The sequence below is a fragment of the Jaculus jaculus genome, chromosome 19 (genome assembly GCF_020740685.1).
Source record: "Jaculus jaculus isolate mJacJac1 chromosome 19, mJacJac1.mat.Y.cur, whole genome shotgun sequence".
NCBI lineage: Eukaryota > Metazoa > Chordata > Mammalia > Rodentia > Dipodidae > Jaculus > Jaculus jaculus.
In genome coordinates, this window is record NC_059120.1 from 8,480,853 (window position 1) to 8,495,180 (window position 14,328).

Consider the following 14,328-nt stretch of genomic DNA (forward strand, 5'->3'; position numbering starts at 1 on the left):
GCGCACGTGTCTGGAGTTCCTTTGCAGTGGCTGGAGGCCCTGGTGCACCCATTATGCCTCTTTCTCTCTCTGTCTGTTGCTCTTAATAAATAAATAAAAATAAAAATAAAAATAAAAGAGAGTTAAAAATAAATAATGCTTTACTATACTTTTGTATGTCTCAATAATTTCACCATCTAATTATGAAAATCAAATTGGTCTCTAAAAGAATATTTTCATTTTGACTTCTGAAGACAATAATATAATCAAATATAATAATTAATAATCTTTCCACTATTCTTCTTTACATTTGCAAATGTTCATGTTCTATGCATTTTCTTCTTTCTTAGGATTCCATCTTAGAAGAGTTATAAACTAGCAACCACACTGGTTACAAAGGGAGGGAAGAGAGAGAGGGAGAGAGAAAGAGAGAAAGAAAGGAAGAAGAAGAAGGAGGAAGAATCCCATTTATGCTAATTGACTTTTACAGGCTTCCAAAAGGTTTCATTAATTTGCTTTTCTCTGTTTGGGTATCTTCCATGTTATACAAGTATTAGTCTGACCTCATCTTTCAAAGGACAGATCTTCTAAAGCAGACACCTTGGTAAAATCCGTATATATTTGATACTGTTACGCGTCTTGCCGTGCTCTGACCTGCTGTAGCACTGAGTCATTCTACTGGCTGTGGTTCACTGAGTGTTCAAAGTAGTGTCACGAGGGGTTGGAGAATCCACAGGATGGACACGTAAATTAAACTGTTTCTGGAGGTTTGTCATACATTGTACTTGATACTAAGCATCTGGATCTGTTCATTGTATTAGATTTTCTTATAATTCTTTACAATTGCTCATTTTTGTTTTGCTATAAAAGACCAAAGTTACAATTAAATTACCATTGACATAATTGAGCATTAATTCTAAGGATGAGATTATTTCTATTTTTTAGCGTGGTTCTTCTTTTGTCTCCTCAAATTAGAAGGTAATAATAAGTAATTAATATTTCACTCCATCTCAGCAATTTTTATTTATTTTTTTAAAATACTTACATAAAGTGACTTTATTATTTTTATTTGTAACAAAACTAGTTATATTCCTATTAAAATTCTATATTAGTGTAGAGAGGCTTATCTATTAGCCAGATATGTTTGTCATTAATTATATTTTATTAATAATAACAATATTCTAGCATTAGGAGTATACTTAGTATTGCTTCCTATTACCCCAGTACTTTTGAGGATGAAAATTGTTTTACTTATAGTTGAAAGAAAATGTGTTTATCAACTTTATAAACATACACATGACTAAGTTGTGAGTCCTTTGTTCTCTTTCTTCCTTCTTTTGAAAAGCTGAGATTAATTTTATGCATTGCCTTTACTTTCGGAGCTGAGGTTGATGAGGTTGAGTGTGCAGTATTTAAGTGATGCATCTTGTTTAGTTCTCTTCAGTCCATCACTGCAACATTTGAGAGGCACCATGTGATTACGGTCTTAGAGGTTGTCTTGTAAACACACTAATTTTGTTCCATTTTCATTCTGTCCTTGACAATAGAATATCTGAATCTCATCTTGTGTGTTTTTAGCTTTGTTCTGTTTTCCAAAGGACTTATGTTGCTGTCAGAAGTATGAATTAGCTTTGCATCTATGTCAACATAAAATTCTTATACCTTACAAACAATTATATTTTTAAATATTTATTTACTTTGAGAGAGAACAAGAGAGAGCTAGAAAGAGGCAGATATATAGAGAGAATGAGCACACCAGGGCCTCTAGCCACTGCAGATGAACTCCAGACACATGTGCCACCTTGTGCATCTAATTTATATGGGTACTAGGGGATCAAATGTTCTTAGGTTCTTAGGCTTTTTAAGCAAATACCTTAACTGATAAGTCCAGCCCACAAACAGTTATATTTGAATTTAAAGTGTACCTCACAGTTAAATATTTTATCAAGAAATAACAAGGTTAAAAATGCAAATCCTTTATAGTGTTTATAGATATATGTCTATTTGAAGTGTGCACAGTGCTGTAAAAGAATTCATGTGGTCAGCCATAGGTTCAGTGACACTCTGTCTCAAGGAAATATGGTGGGAGAATGATAGAGGAGGACCCATGAATGTGTGTGCAGACGTCATGTGCATCTGCACCTACACACATATGTGTGTGTACACCACACACCATAAACCAATGAAAACAAGTATAAATATGGTAAAATAACATGCTCAATGTAATTTTAATACCTATTATCCAACTCTCAAATCAGTCTCATCAAATCATATGCAAGTCTTATTATGCCATAAAAGCAACAATGTATATAAGGTGTGCGATAGTTAATGAAGGTAGTGGAAACACTTTATTTTTATTTATTTACTTATTTGACGGAGAAGGAGAAAGATAATGGGGGGGGGGGTAGAGAAAATGGGTGTGCCAGGGCCTCCAGCCATTGCAAATGCTCTCCAGAAGCATGCACCCCTTGTGCATCTGGATAACGTGGGTCCTGGGGGAATCGAACCTGGGTCCTATGGCTTTGCAGGCAAAGGCCTTTATTGCTAAGCCATACTTCTGGGGCCCCTCTTATTCTTTATGGTTTTGTTTGCAGGCTGGCTGGTCTGTGAGCTTTCAGGAAATTCTCTGGTCTGTGCTTTTCATCTTATGGTAGGCTTGCTAGGATTGCAGAAGTATGCCATTGCTTTGGGCTTTTATGAGAGATCTGGGGATCCAAACTCAGGCACTCAGCATAGAGTAGCAAGTGATTTATCCATGGAGCAATCCCCCAAGTCCCAAGTCCTAGATATTTAAAATTTTTTCTGCTTTATGTAAACACTGTGTCTCAGTTCATCATATTTATCATGTGATGCTTAATTACACCTATGTTGGTCTCCAGTGACTTCACATGTCAAGATGATGTTTCCCTGGTCTGTCTTTAAGGTCAAGGTCATTCTTCATCTATCTGGCTCAAGCAGGAAGTAGCAGTGTGAACCCCACCTTATTGTTCCCCATTGTGCCATCCTCCCAGCTGTAGAAGTCCTCCAATCCCCTCATCCCAAGGAGAGGTCCATTTTATAATAAGTTTTTTCTTATCAATCAAAGGAATATATTTTGATTAAGTGTTTGGGATCAGATTGAAAGAACAGCCTTAGTATGAGGAAAAAAAATTTGGAGCCTCATTCTGATAAGGCAGGGATTGCTAACACAGAGACACTTGGTATTTTTTTCAGTTAAGTTAGCATTATATTTTTCTCTTGGTGAAGTTACACAAAAAGGTTTTTTATGTGAGAAAATATACATTGCAGGATGGGAAAATCTAAAAAACAAAGGGGGTAACTTTTTCCATTAAAGAAATAAGTAACTCAGGTATTATATTTCCCAAGGTTACTTGAAGTAAAACATTAAATGTTTTACATATATTCAAGTTTCCAGCCAACATGACTGTCTACAGTGCAAAATATCTACATGACACTCTGGAAACTCAAGGCTAGGTCAGGATGTATGCCAACAACCCAAGTCATACTGTAGACTGACTGGATGATCTGGCTAGAGAGGCTAGTGGGATGGAACTTCTCCCTTTGAGTCCTTTTTTTTTTTTTAAATTACTTTTATTTATTTGAGAGAGAGACTGGGAGAGGATGGAGAGAGAGAATGGCACCTAGGGCCTCTAGCCATAGCAGACAAACTCCAGATGTATGTGCCACCTTGTGCATCTGGCTTATGTGGGTCCTGGAGAATTGAACCTGGGGCCTTCAGCTTTGCAGACAAGTGCCTCAACCAATCAGCCATCTCTCCATCCCTCTCCCTTTGAGTTCTTGATCAGAATTCCTAGTATTAAGTCTGAGTTTTCCTAGAATGCTATTGCCAACAGCAGGCATCAAAATTTAAGACTTCTTGGCACCCAAGGTTGCCCATAATTTCTCCTGTAAAACTAAGAGGATTGAACTCCTACTTGGTTCCCAGAAAGGAAAAGTAAGGTCCTCTCTCACAGAAGCCACACCTGTACCCTATGGTCAATAGAGGGGCCTGGACCAGCAGCCAATGACAAAGATGGGGGCTTGGGAGGCCGAGGAAGTGGTTTGCTATTTTTCTGGTATTGAGCCATGGCTTGTATTTTAGACCCCCTTTATTTTTTTGCTTACTACACAATGTTGCAGATTGGTTAAGTGATAGAGAAAAAAAGTGGTTTGTTTTGGAATCTGACAACAAGTTTTTTATAATTGTTTATTTGTGCATGTTTTCCTTATCTAAAACAGTGTAGAGCCATTCCAAACTGAGTGGTGTGAGCTGGTAATGGTCTCATTATGGTGTCTGCAGTAAGCACCTTAGATGAGAGAGATGGGTGTGTGTGTGGGGGGGGGCGTGGAGATCCTCTCTCCAGACATCCAGTGCCACAGCTGACAAGCTGAACAGCTTGCCTTGCTCCAACGGCCAGGGGTAGAACCCTCTGGAGGCTTGTGCAAGAGACCTGGGCAAGTTGGCTTTTACAGTAAATTCATTTTCAAGACAGTTCATTAAGCATTAGTCACATGAAGGATCGGTGCACATTTGTATGAGCATAGCCTACCTCTTAGAGGTCCCAAGTAGCTTCTTCTCTTCACATTTTATAAATTGCAGTATGTTTCTGAGGAATAAAGCCATGGAGATTTTATTCTTTCTTTCCCTTCTTCCCTCTCTTTGTCTCCTCCCCTCCACTCCCTTTCTTTCTTGCTTGCTCCCTTTCTTTTTGGGTTTTTGAGACAGGGTTTTGATACCCACCTCAGGCTGGAGGTCTGGCTGACCTTATGTCTATCCTTCTCTATGTTGGTATTACAGACATACTCTGTAGCACTTTTGGATTCACTTGTTGGGGAGCTAGCAAGATGCCTTGTTCTGGATGCATGTGGAAGGGATTTGGCTCTTCCCTCTTGTAAGACAATCCTTGGACAATGGCCTTTCAGAGTGCAGCAGGCTCCTAGACATCAAGAGAGATGCCTTTAAGTCCTAGCAGCAGGAACAGTAGAGATTTTGGAGGAGTCATTCTTCCTGTGCCCTGTTGCTGGGGAAGAGTCTGCCTATTGCTTAGAGAAGAGAGAACTTTTGAAAATAATCTCTCTCTGTATGTATGTATGTGTGTGTGTGCTTAGAGTCACAGAAGGGTCTTTGGATCTCTTGTTGCTGCAATTCAGTGTTCATCTGGCTTTATGTGGGGGGATGAACTTTGGCTGACAGGATTTGTAAGAAAGCACTATTAAGCACTGCATCTCACCCTGGACCAGAATATCTTTTATTCAAGCTCCCTTACTCACTGACAAGTTCTGGGGCTTACTTTTGATCCTGCTCCTCCTGTCAGAAAATTGACCTGACCTGTCCTAGGATTCAATCATGGTTAAATAAACACAATCCAAATATCATGATACAAAGACATGCTTACCATTAATGCTTACACCATACAGTCTGTCCTGAGACCATGGCAGGGATTGAGAGTTACCTCTCTCATAGATAGTAATCATATTTTCTTAATTATTGTACTGTGTACTTGAAGCTCTGAACTTTGTCTCCTAAAACAAAGTTCACACTTCCTGGTCTGCTTGCAGCCAAGCTTCACTTCTGTCCATGGATGTACTAATAAAAGCTTTGGATTTCATATTTACAAACCTCTTTAAAACAGATCATACTGGCTTGCATCATGTATCCCCCATACTATTTTTAATACTTGGTACCCAACTGATGGTAATTTGGGAGGAGGAGCCTTGCCAGAGGAGTAGACCTGGGGGTAGACCTGGAGGTTTATTAGCCCCCCCCCAACAGCTTGGCTCACTCTCTTACTGCTGTTTTCTTCCTGCTGTGGCACAGGTGATGTCCAGCTTCTGCTCATGCCATGCTATGCCCTGCCATCATGAAGTTTCTCCTTGAGACTATAAGCCAAACAAAGTTTTCCTCCCACAACAGCTGCTTCTGTCCAGAGCTTTGTACCAGCAGCAAGAAAGGAATCACGACACAAATGATTTTCTTTCTCCCTGCCTCGTCCTCCATTTTGATGCTTAGGTCTCCATAGTCACAGATGCAGCTCTGGCAGATACTTAATTTGCAGAGAGCCACGGCCTCTTGATGCTTAGCAATCAAGCAGCACTGCTGAGGGCAGCAAGTCTAACACAGCAACCCCAAACTGGCGGAATGAGCTACTCTCAGTCTTCTTTCAGGGGAAAAACAGAGCCTCCTATTTCACTGGAGCCATCGACTCCTTCTGGTTTACTAAGTAAAACCTAATCCTAAGTGGATAATGCTTTCAGATGCGTCAGATGAGACGGGTAGAGACGAGGACAGGAAGGAGGTGTGGTGAGACATGGCGCAGCTGTGAGAGCAGGGTGCAAGTGCCTCACTTGTCTGAGACAGTCACCTTGGTTCTGACCTAATGATTGTCCTTGGCCTGTAATGTTCTTGAACAAAGCAAAGTCAGAAGCTCAGGAAGGAAATAATAATAATGGGATAAAACAGGGATCCCACATGCTGCCCAGAACTGAAACTTAGAAAATTAAATGCATTACTGACACACACACACACATGAATATGTGAGTATAAACGCACATGTGTACACACACATATGTAGTTCTTGACAAAAACAAGTAAATTGAAACTATAATTTATTTTCACATTTAACTACAACAGAAATGTCCAAAATTATAAACTCCATGTTTCAGTACCTTTTTCACTTGTATGAGTCTAAGGATGAAGCAAAATTCAAACAGCTGAGTGTTTTCTCACTACTTTTTATAAAGTAATAATTTAGTGTATATAAAAATGCTATCTACAAATTCTTTGTGGGCATCAAGCTTCTCATAGATTCTTTTTTTTTTTTAATTTTTTATTTATTTATTTGAGAGCGACAGACATAGAGAGAAAGACAGATAGAGGGAGAGAAAGAATGGGCGCGCCAGGGCTTCCAGCCTCTGCAAACGAACTCCAGATGCGTGCGCCCCCTTGTGCATCTGGCTAACGTGGGACCTGGAGAACCGAGCCTCGAACCAGGGTCCTTAGGCTTCACAGGCAAGCGCTTAACCGCTAAGCCATCTCTCCAGCCCAAGCTTCTCATAGATTCTTTACTTGTGACTTAAGTTGCATGATTGTCACAGATTAACATAAAAAATGCTGCTGTAAGTGTCTCAGCATGTGGTGAGCAGTCAGGACAATTGACTTCACTGCTCACAGCTCTGCCTCACATGTACTGCTTTGTCCATTAAAAATAATGACACACCTTTGAGATTTCAAAGAAATCCATAAAGTTTTTACTCAAAAGGTTACTGAGATATTTCCAGAGAGTCAACATCTTGGCTTGTATAGATTAAGAAGGCAATCATTAAGAATAAGTTTGTATTTATCAAAGTCACATAAAACAATCCAAGCATGCTGTAAGTGATAATGTGAATCTTTATTAATTTCTAATTTTCACTTAGTGTTTCTGTAGCAGAACCCTGAGCTTTGAATGCAGCCAATGTGGTTTATTGACAAGGTTTTGTGGCCTCTAAGTGGTTGATATCTCCAGTAAAGTACTGAGAACTAATAATTTTATTAATAAAATTGTCAGTTCTGGGTTTCCTCTCAAATGCAGTTACATATAATGTTAGCTTACAGATACTGGTGGGTTTTCTTTCAGAGAGAAGAAAGATAGCATTTTCATGTTTATAAGTAGTCTCCTCTCCTGATAGTTTTTACTAGACAGAACTCTGAATTTTTAGATACCAAAGTCTATGAAGTTTTTCAATGTTCATTACCTCAATAAAGTATTAATATTGAGAAGATGCATTTGAGTTCTTCATTCTCCATGTCCTCCTGTCTTAATTTTATTATTTTGACATTGAACATGAAAAGCCACACTTGCTTAGAAAGCAATTTCAATTTTATCCAAAGACTTTAGAAACAATTCTTCCTTTGGGACTGGAGGGATGGCCTCAGGTCTGTATTTACAGATCTCCTTTCAAGGAATACACAGAAAAATGATAAAGGACACCCCATGTTCTCCTCAGTATGTGTGATGCCTCAGTATGTGTGCACTATGTGTGAGCATCTGGTCATATATGTGCATATATTACATACATCAGAGCAAAGTATTCTTACCTTTGACTCAGTTGTCTTCATTGTTTACACATATTCTATATACCTAACACGCACACACACACACACATGCACACACACATGCATGCACGCACACACACGCATGCACACACACACACATACACACGCACAAATGAAATTTGAAACATGGTGGTTTGAATACATGGCCCCATAGACTCAGGTATTGTTGGTTAATATTAACTTTCTTACTTAAATCTCCAGCAACCTGCTGGGGAAGACAGCCAGGCCTATTAGGTGTGAGGACCAGTGCCTGAGCTCTGCTGGTAGGTGTTTGCTGCTTGTTGGTGGTGTTTTATTGACTAAGGATTTGTGAAATTGAGCCAGCTTCCCCCGCCATGAAGGAGCTTCCCCTTCCATCTGGAAGCCTGAAATAAATCTTTTCCTCCCATGAGCTGCTTCTGGTCGGGTGTTTGTTCCACCAATGAGAAAGTTGCTGCAACATGAGCTGTTTCTGTGCGAAAATATTTACAGCCCCTTTGTTTATGGTATTCAGGACTGGTTATACAGCCAAGTGATAGAATACTAGGCCCACTTTTTGAGCCTCATCACCAACAAAGCACAACAAAAATGACTACTAATAATTATGGCACTCAAATATTGGAAACAATCTTTTAAAACTCAAAGGAAAAGAAATAATGAAAGACATATGCCATAGCAGTCAATGTTATGCAACCACATAAAACTAGTGATAGAATGCTAAGAACAAAATAGGCCTATGATTTTTGGTTTGGTTTGGTTATTATCAAAATACTATGTCAGTGCCATACCTTTACTTCAACATAGTTTTGAATTTCATAAGTAAAAACAAATGCATTTTATAATTTAATGACAAAAATTATAAATAGCAAATAAGATATTGAAGAATTCTGGATATATTATTCATTCAGATATGAATGAACATGCTGAAGTATTTTCAGTGAACTAAAAACCAAGTAATGTCTAAACTATACTTGACAATAAAAAATTTAAACCAAATGATATTTACCTTTCATTTTTTTTGTTTGTTTGTTTGTTTTTTTTGAGGTAGGGTCTCACTCCAGCCCAGGCTGACCCTGACCTGGAATTCACTATGTAGTCTCAGGGTGGCCTTGAAATCATGGTGATCCTCCCACCTCTGCCTCCTGAGTGCTGGGATTAAAGGCGTGCGCCACCATGCCGGCTTTATCTTTCTTTTTGAAAAGTGGATTCTTAAGCACAAATGTTGATGCTTGAGGGTATGAAGAGAAGTTCTTCAGACTCTACCTTATGAAAAGCAGGGGCTGGAGGCAGGCTCTTCTCTCCAAATCTTATTGACAAATAATATGTCTCCAAGTTAATAAATTTTGGACTTTTAAAATGAGACTCTAGTTTTTATTGATTCTGCACTTTTCTATTGATATTGATATTGATATTGTCCAAAAGAACAGTTTGTTATTTCTTTTCATTTAATTTTATCAGGAGTAAAAGGGAATTTGGATGCTGATCTGACCTGTATTCCTTACAATACTGTTTGTTTTCATATCCCATGCTTTTTGGAAGGTTTCTGATGTTTTAACAATCATCCTTAAGAAAAAATATCTACAAGGCATCACTATGACTTTCTATTATAGACTTGGATAGACATAGGTTAGTAATTGATTTATCTTGCCAGGTTAATTATATGAGACCATTAACAATTCTTTATATGAATCAAACAACTGCAACAAATTTGAATATTTTATATGTTAGTATGATGGTATAATGCTATCAAAAATACTATTGTAAACAGGATGTACAGATAGCTTAGCAGTAAGGCACTTGCCTGTTAAGCCTAAGGACCCAGGTATCCACATGAGCCATAGCACATGAATCTGGAGTTCATTTGTGGTGTCCAAAGGTCCTGGCATGTCCATTCTCTATCTCTCTCTTTTCCCTTCTTCCTCTCTTTCAAATATATAGATTAATTAAATGAAAATGAAACAAAAAACTATTGATTCTTAAATATAAGCCTAAACACTTGAATAACTGAAAGCAGTATTAGAAAATCTATTTGAAATGGTTATCATAAAGTCTATTCAATACCAAGGGAGATTATAATGGTACAATTTTAAATAAAGTACAAAAGGATATAAACACATAATATAATGATATATCCAATAATAACTAAGTGGTAAATGAGTTTTATATACCAGCTGTTAAGGTAGTTGCTGGATAAAAATATTTACATGCATTTTTCAGTAGCTGTGAGATAGGTATGAATCACAATTTTACAAATGAAGATATAAATATGGAATTGGTCTAGGTTTCAGTCTTTGGATGTCTGGATTTACAACATGTAGTATGGTGTCTGTGTGGAGTGGTACACATCTACAGTCTCAGAACTTGGGAGCTACAGCAGGAGGATCAGGAATTCAATACCAGCCTTGGCTGCACAATGGGTTCAAAACCAGGCTGGTCAGCATGAGAAATTCAGTTCTATTTATACACAATAGAATACTCCTCTAAGAAGGACATTCTTTTCCCTGTGATGACATGAATGAACCTGGTGGACATTATACTTAGGGAAATAATCCAAATATGATAGACAAAATCTGCTGGGTCCCACTTACATGTACAATCTAGAAAAGATAAACACGAAAACCAAGAGTACAATAGCGGTTGTCAGGGCTGCAGTTGAGGAGATCTGGAACGTGTTGGTCACAGGATGCAGTGTTTCAGTTTGAGAAGATGAGCAAATTCTGGAAACCGAGAAACAGCATGGTCACTCACTGCAGTTCATAGCTCAGCCCACAACATCCTCAAAATCATAAAAACAATGATTCCTGATAGGTGCAGTCCCTTTTTCTTTTCATTAATTGCCTAAAATTACAATATAGTGGCAATTTGCACTATAAGGCATAAGCAGTCATCACTAACCTAGAGATGTTTTATAGTGTATGCAAGGATATGTACAAAATTATATGCAAACACTCTACCACTTTACATAAGGGGCTTGAGCATCCATGGATTGATGCCCAAGGAAACTCATAAAACTATCCTCCAAGGATACCACGAAATGATGGCACCAGTTTTGTCCCCCAGATTATATAAGCAGGCAGGTCTTAAGCATTACACCACGACCATTTCTTTGGTCTTTCAACATAAGCTGAAGACCAGTGGCTCACGGAGCATGTTCTGGGCCTTCATAGTCAGGTTGGGAGTGCCAAGGCATCCAGCTTTGTGGCCTGAAGGGCTAGTGGGTTGTGACTCTCCAGCTTGCAGACAGCTGTTGTTGGAATTCTCAGCGCTTTGTAAAATTTATGTTTACGGTTTTATTCACTTATTTATGAGAGAGAAAGAGAGATAGAGAGAGCGAGAGGGCATGCCAGGGCTTCTAACCATGGCAAATGAACTCCAGACCCATGTGCTACCTTGTGCATCTGACTTATGTGGTTAGTAGACAATGAGGTCTGGGTCCTTAGGCTTCACAGGCAAGTCCTTAACCCCTGAGCCATCTATCCATCACCCACATTTCTTGTTGTGAAGGCAGTCTAATAATACACACACACACACACACACACACACACACACACACAGAGGAAAAAAATGTGTTTTATGCCTCTGGGGATTCTTGCTGAACATGATTCCAAATAGCAGATTTATCTGTTATTAAAAAGCCAGAGTATGGACACTCATCGACGCTTCACCCACCGCTTTTCGGTTGCCGACGTGTGACTTTCCGGGGCACATCCTCTCTCCCCGCGCGCTCATGCCCTGCCCAGTTGCTGCGCATTTTGGGGAAGCAGAACCGCCTCTTCCTGTTGGAGCAACAGGAAGACAAATTTCCTCTTTCCAGGAGTGGCCTCGAATACGAGCCAAATATCTTGGCCAATTATTGTCAGGAGAAAAAAAAAAAAAAAAAACAAAACCCACCACATCTGACTATTAATTATGGACAAGTCCGAGTTGTTGTTTTATATCAAATGACCTTGTTATTTCAGTAGGCGACTCCAGGCCATGGTCTTCAGCCTCATACGTCTCATCCACAGACGCGTTTTCTGGTCAACTCTCTTACCGATTCATGTGGGCGTTACTCTTGCCAGCGAAGCGCACTGCAGGAGACGCGGTGCTCAGGGTGGGGGTCAGAGATGAGCCATTGCACAGGGGCATCCTGAGGGTCCCGGCGCGGCCCCGAACGCCGCGCACAGCGCCCTTGCGGCTCGGGTGCTCTCCAGCATGCTCGGCTCCTGCCTCAGACTCGTCTCAAAGCACCAGAGTCACATGCACTGCGCATAACGGACCTGTGGAACGAATGACAGTCCGGAGCCCAGTAATCTTTCCATCACCGTTGTTTATGTTTCTCATGTCGAGACTCGACCCCCATTACCCATAACGCCTCACTCATCTCTCCATGTGAATACATAAGACACTTCCCCACGTTAACAGTTCTTACTTCTTCCCTCATTTCTCCATCCAAACCAAACAAAACTCCCCAAACACAGCAACGCAAACAAACAGAAATCCTGAAAGGGAAGTACATTCATTTCTTCATCAGCATTTATGGCAATTTCATCTTGTCCTTTGGGAAGGCAGTTCTTCACTCTCAGTCTCACCCGTGACATATATATATATATATATTCCATCACTATAGCTTCCACTGGTCCCAGCCACTAGCGTCAATCTGGATTCTGCTATCAGTTTCCTAACTGGATCACCCCCATTCTGGCTCTAGTATAGAAGATGTTGATCCAAGAATCAGAGAGAACATTTTAAAAGTGCATATGTGATGACACCCTGTCTTCAAAGTCATCTAACATCAGGCTATGCTCATTGGGAATTGGCATGTGAGCTCTTCCATGGAACCCGAGTGGTAAGCAGCCTGCGCGCATGTTTGCCTCTCAGCCGTTCCCTCTAACAATTCCTCTGGCCTCCTTACTCCCAGTTTAATCACCATTGCTGGTGCAGGTGTCCTCAGAGTATTTCTGCTACAACTCCCTCACGTGAGAACATCCTCTCCTTAATTCCATCAGGCCTTTCTTTATCTCAATCTCTTGCTCTGCAGCTGCTCTTGCTTTTGGGCTTCAGGTATCTGTTTAAATTTCATCTTCGAATGAAGCTTTTCTGAATGGCTTGTGAAAAATCACAGCCCAGGGAGATCACTGTATTTCACTTTCTGTTTTTTCTCCACTACATTCATCTGCATCTAAGAAGCTGCCTGTTTTAACTATTCATCCCTTGTTTCCCAATAGATTGTATGAGCCATGAAATGATAAACGTTAACTCTACTTTCTATAACACTGCAAGTAGCAAAACCTTAAGAAATATTCACTGGATGTTTAAGCCAATGAAAGAAGTGATAAGTCAAATGACAAATGGGTATAGAGTCTATAAACCTATAGAGAAGACTGTTATAGCCTGGACTTTCTTTTTTAATTTTAATTAATTAAATAATTTGACAGAGAAAGAGGGAGAGAGAAAGAATGGGCACACCAGGGCCTCCAGCCACTGCAAATGAACTCCAGATGCGTGTGCCCCCTTGTGCATCTGGCTAACGTAGGTCCTGGGGAATTGAACCTGGGTCCTTTGGCTTTGCAAGCAAATGCTTTAACTGCTAAGCCATCGCTCCAGCCCTACTCTGGACTTTCTAATCTCAAAAGGGAGATAACCATGCAATGATAGCAATCTACATAGGTAGAAAGATGAAAGACAGACAAATAGATGCCTTTCTATACATATGTATGTGTATGAAACCTTGAATAGAATCCAAGGCAAAAAGTGAAATGAGTTAATTTCCTTGTTCTTTTCCTGTCACAAATTTCTTTATATTTGAACCCAAGTGACTTCCTGAAAAGTGAGCTAGCCGATCGCACGAAAACACAGTATCGGGAAGATGAATTCTGTGCCGTTACCACGGCACTTCTTAAGACTACACTCCTTTCTGACAGTACCTTCATGGTCCAGGTGTTCCCCAGGCTACCCCCAGGTTGACGGCTCATTAAACATCCAGAGAACTCTCAGGAAGCTGTTAAGCTCATGGCTACAGTACATAACTAAGAGAGTACAAAGGTTCATATCAGATGTAGGAAGACAAGCCACGTGGGCATCCCACACTTGAAGCTTCTGTGCGCTGGAGATGGAGACACAGGTCATGTAGACTCCCCTGGCAACTGTGAAAATATTCAGGGAGTATTAGAAATTAGGAAATCTCATATGGGTGATGTCAAGAGCTTTAGTGAAGACTAGTCACATAGCCATGACCAGTCAGCACCTCAGAGGCCAAGGTAATGATGTGTGACCTAAGGTTTCAATTTAACTTA